The 5,408-nt window shown below is 46.5% G+C and overlaps 1 protein-coding gene across 6 annotated transcripts in view; it reads left to right on the forward strand.

Annotated features, from left to right (window-relative positions):
- The first annotated feature begins 1,241 nt into the window (after positions 1–1,241).
- The window catches only part of IL21R (interleukin 21 receptor), an 18,409-nt gene continuing 14,242 nt past the window's right edge, over positions 1,242–5,408 (forward strand). The window contains exons 1-3 of one of the 6 annotated variants that reach the window (XM_017734238.1): positions 1,242–1,407; positions 1,585–1,675; positions 3,137–3,232. The gene's annotated coding sequence lies outside the window, so the exon portion shown is untranslated. Of the gene's footprint in view, positions 1,408–1,517; positions 1,676–3,136; positions 3,233–3,275; positions 4,156–5,408 lie in introns of those variants that run through there. The other 5 variants (XM_017734239.1, XM_017734240.1, XM_017734242.1 and 2 more) reach the window with 5 other exon arrangements.

The following is a 5,408-nucleotide window of genomic DNA, read 5'->3' on the forward strand; positions in this document are numbered from 1 at the left end:
TAGTGATGGTTCAGCCATTTCCTTCATCCTGTCTCTACCCAATTGTAAAGAGCAGGGCATTCATAACAGTATGGTGTTTGTCCTCTGATTGAAGGCTACCAAGCTGGTGACTAATACGTAGCACTGGGATTTTCCTACTTGGTGTTGTTTCCCCAGCTCTTAGAAATGGGGAAATTTGCTATAAGCTGAAGAGTTTGAGGTTGACTGCTTCTCCCCAGCTCAGCTACTGCTGGTTTCACTTGCCATGAGCCACCCACACAGCAACAAGAATTATAATGAGGTGAAAAAGCACTGGACTGCGTTCTGGGGGTAGAATTTCCACATCTGGGTCAGACTTGTAACCAGTCCCCAGTTCTTGTCTTGATGCCCTAGAGAGTTTCTATGAGAACTAGGTGTGCATTGGCCATGGCAGGCCATGGTGCCAGTGCCTGTGGTAAGTAGCCAGCTGAGCCTGGAGGAACCGGCTTGTACTGTGCTGCAAGTGCTGACCAGTGTGCATGTCTGGCAGGCTCTGGGCTTGAAGATTGTGCAGGGCAGTTCACTGCTGGGTGGTCTTCCCCCTCTGCTGCCTGGCTGAGGTGCTTCAGAAACTCATAGCATACTCCTCCACACCATGGGAGGGGAGGGGGCAACAAAGCCATGAAATGCCGTGTTTCCTCCACTACAGCAGGAACTAGGATACACAGTTTGGCATGTGCTGCTTATTTCATGGACTCATTCTGAGCTTTGCTGGGCCCCTGCAACAGACACTCTTGTTCAGAAGCACTAGGAATTCTTCCCAACTTTGGTCAAGCTGCCTTTGCTGTTCTTAAAACTTAAAAACCTCCAGCTGTGCTTCTATATTGGGTTTGCATACCAAGATTTTATAGTGGAGTGGGGCTACAAGGGTGGCTTTTCTGAGAAGCCACTCCCTTCCTGCCTTTTCTCCTGAAGACACAGTACATTGCTGCCAGTGACAGGAGAAGTCACTAAATGTGTTAGGACTATATGTTCTGTGGTTTACAGATGCAGCTGACCACCCTCCTGCAGCTTGCTGTGTGAGCCCTTTGCTTTGCTTTGCTTGGCACATGCTGCCACAGCCAGAGGTTGCAGACAGCTGGTGTATTTTTCACCCTATGACAGACAGGTGCTGGAAAACGCACTCCATTGCTCCACCCAGCCTCGGGTGTGGAAGAGCTGCAGCCAGGCAGGATAGGTGGGACATGCTGATTTTTGACAGCTGTGGTAAAACAAAGCTCCATGAGATGCAGATGAGGCTCTTGCCATAAATAGCTGTGTGCCAGCAGCAGAGTTCTGGTCTTGGTACATCCCCACTTGCAGAGATCTGGGGACAGGGTGATAGATGTTGCCTCTAAGGGGCAACCTGCATTAAAGGAGTAGGGAATTCTGCCTGCTCTATCAACTCAGGTGAGCACTGTGGGAATGTGTAACAGTCTTGCTGACCTTGTGCAGAGATGCTTCTGGGCATGCTTTGCATGGTGCAGCTGAGGATGTTGGGTTTGAGCCTGAGCAGAGCTGTAGGTTTCTGTTCCAGATGGTCAGGGTGAGTTCACTAGCACAGTCATTCCTGTTTCTCTTTACCAGCATGTGTCTGGTGATTTCCTAAGAGAAGATACGAGCCTCTGTGCAATCTCCTCCATGCGAGCAAGACATACATAGTCACAGCTCTGTGAAGGTAAGCCCTTTTCCTCTGGTAGGAGCCAAAGTGATGTCCTCTTACTACGGCATTCATGCAGTATGAGTTCAGACTTGATGGATATTGGGGAAAACAAGAGGCTGAGCTCAGTGTTGGTGGCTACAGATAACTGGCAAAGGCAGAATGGAGGCAAGAGCAAGATACTGGGGTCTCTGCAGGTGACACTAACATTCCCCAGACTGAAAACAGTGCACTCCTCCCTCCCCTGCAGCATCCTGTGTCAGCTCACAGCCACCACCTGTGGAGCTTCGGTGTTTTTCAACCTGCTGCTTTGCTGACTAACACCTCCGCTTTCTGCCTGGCTCATTCATATTTTAACCTGTTTCCTGAGCTTTGAGGTGGTTTCTTCTATTGGTTTCCCTTCCAGCAGATCACTGTTACTAATGTCTCAGCTGTTCTCCTGCCATTTTTTCCTTATCGTAATGTTTGATTATCTTCCTCCTAAATGTCACCAGCCAGTAATGGTGCCTTTGACTCTAAAGTTATGCCAGGTCTGTATCTTTGATGCTGCTGGGGATATTGGTTTAATTCTGTTATGACAGGAAGAAAGTACAGAGGTAGTACTGTTTCTGTGGAGTTTTTCCTGCTTTTCTCCAAATCATGAACCTGATAACTCCACGTGTGACTAGTTTTATCTCCTAGAGAAAGGAAATGTCAGCTCTGATTGTTGTTTTTTCAATGTGTATTCATGCTGATAAACGCATACAGATATTGCGCTTCTTCCAGTGATAGCAAAATGGTTTTGGGTCATGAATAGGAGAATCTACCAGACTTTCCCTTGTGTGCCCTTCATGCCTGCTTCTTGGTGAATATTGCTGCTGCAGGCTAGGCTGAAATTACACTTTTTATGAGTTACATTCGAGGAAAACAGGCCTTTTGGTGGAATATGTTTAAATTTATAAAGCCATTGGTCTTACAGTGCTACCAGTGTTCTTGTTTTAAAAATTATCTCTGTAATATCAAATGCATATTATTGCATGGTTTAAAAGTAGTGTGGCTTGTGCCTGCCAGACTATTGCTCTTTGGACTGAGTGCATATGCTGCCTTTTCCCTCTTTTGTCTGCACAAATAACAGTATTGGCATACCTTGGAGAGTCCTGTGTAATCAGGGGGCAAAAGCTACACCACTGTCCTGGTGTGCTATCCTCATAACAGAAGAATATTACTAAGAGCCTGGGAAATGTCTAACTTAGCTGCTCAGCCTCGTTGACCCTGTACTGTCCCACACTGCACCCAAGAGTGGTGACAATCTCCACAACCCACAGGCACCATCAGCTGAGACAAGTCTTTTCTAAAAGCTTGGGCCTGACATTCTGCCTTGTAAGTGATCCACAGCACATGTGGAAGGGAGAGCTGGTCTTTCACAGAGGCTACTCCAAACACCATGAGGAGTAGCTTCTGGACTAAGTCGTGTGACTGTCTCCATGCATGTTCTAACAGTGTACAACCAGCTCAGTTACCAGCAACTACCTGGCAAGCATGATCAGGAGCCACCTGCGCTGGCCTGAACATTCCAAAACATCTCTTTTTCACATGGTGAGTCAGAGGCATGGAGGGCTGAACATGGAGCTTTCTCATCCTGTGCCGTGCTGCTTTGTGCCAGCTTCACTGCTGCAGTCTTCTTGGGTAATTACAGCTCCTTGTTCTTTACCCTCCTACCTCCACACTGTGCTGTGTGTGCCAAATCCCTCCACAGTGCTGCTTGTTTCCCTCTTGTCCAAGGATACAGCGAGTGTGCATGGGCTCCTTGCAGCCCCTTTAAAGGTAGGATTAGGTGAGTTGACGAACCCTCCCTCAGTGTCAACCTTGAAATCTAAAGAGACCTGGCCCAGACATAAGTTACAGGCATGAGATATGACAGGCATGAGCCCCTCACCTGTGTAGGAGCCAGACAACCTACCTGCCTGTGGTCTGAGGATTGGTGCTGTTGCCTTGATGCTGGGACCATTTGGGGGATGGATGGAAGCTGAATGCAGTGGTGCTTGACTGTCTCCAATGTGGCACATGCTGTACCATGCAGTTTGGCTTAGCCCATTAATACCTTGACACTGGTGCCTCCTCACTGCACAAGTCTAAGTCCACCAGCCCCACTCTGACCTTTTAGATATGAGGCTTGTGAGTTTTTATCAGCTCTCCCACCCTTTTCTCATGTAAGAGAGCAGAGCAGTACAGTAATAAATGTTGTGTGGGTGTTTGGACCTGAATTCATCACCTCCTCTCACCACATCCTTCTGTCGGCACAGTAATACTGATACAGTGGTGACGTCAATCTCCATTTATCGCTGTGTATTCCAATGCACCACGGCCCTTGGTTGTGCACAAGTAGGCTTTGTTCTTACTCAGTGCTGAGGAGACCCACCTGCTCCCCAGCTCCCCAGGTGGGGTCTGCAGTTGCAGTAATGATTTAGCCAGGCCGGTCATGGAAGTGTTGGAGGGCTGAAATGCACAGAACAGGGCAGGTAATGTCCATGTTTCCACCAATTTTCCCTGCTGCCAGTTTGTTCCTGCTTGATATTGCAACTTCACTGTAAATCTTTCTTATAGCTGATGTGGCCCTTGTGCCCCAGATGTCATTGCTGTTGGCCTCTGGACAGTCAGAGCACCCCTTTGTCTCCCTGTTGCTCCAGCTTTGTGATTAGATGGCAGTGTGCATCAATAATGATTTTTTTTCAAGAAGAAAGCTTGTCTGGGCATATAACTGGTGGACTGTGTCTTGTGTCTTCCTTTCTTTTTTTGCTTGGGTGTAACAAAATCCATTTTCTCATGCATGGAAATTTTTTTTTCTCCTTTCTTTTTTTACTTAAAATGAGTTTTTAATTAGTTTTGTTTAGGGTTTTTGTTTTGTTGGGTTTGGGGTTGTTTTTTTTGGTTGGTGGTTTTTTGTTGTTGTTTTGGGGGTTTTTTTTGTGGAAGTTTTTTAAGTACATGCATTTCCTGGAAACACTTCAAATTGTGAGCTTAAACTGAATACATGTTTGGCAGCTTATAGCATCATATTTCCAGATCCTTAACAAAAATAGTCTTCATAAATGTCTGTGTCTGTATTGGTCCTATTTCCTATTCTCTGGTGTATTAAAGATTGGTACCATCATTTACATGTGCATATTATGAATGGCTAATCAGCTTTATTGCTGTGGTCTCATAAGGATAGTACAGAGTTTGCAGCAGTGGTACTTGGCAACTGTACAATACTTGACATTTTATAAGAATTAAGTGTCTGTGTTGCAAGGATGCATGAAGCTGATTCAGAGTCCCCATTTCACAGACAGAGAAAATGAAATGAGGTGGTAGAAAGGACTTTTCTAATGCCAGACTGGGAATAAGTTCCTGCCTCTGCTCATTGCCCAGTGCCAGTTTTTCCTCCAGGTGAACAATCACATGCTGACAGATGGAAGCAAATAGGGTGTAACAAATGGAGGGATGTAGGAAAGGTGGGGGTCTCGATCACAGACTGGGATTGAAGCTTGCAGGGGGCCTAACTGGAGCATGCTTCAGAATTAGGGCTGCTATACATCTCCATTGAAGTCATGAGGTCTTTAGCATCAAAGACCACAAAGATGCTGCTGCAGAGCTGCAACTTTCCCAGCTCTCCTGCACATGTCTTGTCTGTCCATGTCTTGTCATAACAATCTGGAGCACAGCCAGGAGGTCAGTTTCAGCAGCACTGAAAGTGTCTATGGTGGTCTTAGAGGTCTCAGCCCTTTCCTCCCAC

Source organism: Corvus brachyrhynchos, unplaced genomic scaffold (genome assembly GCF_000691975.1).
Source record: "Corvus brachyrhynchos isolate BGI_N302 unplaced genomic scaffold, ASM69197v1 scaffold5, whole genome shotgun sequence".
NCBI classification, from domain to species: domain Eukaryota; kingdom Metazoa; phylum Chordata; class Aves; order Passeriformes; family Corvidae; genus Corvus; species Corvus brachyrhynchos.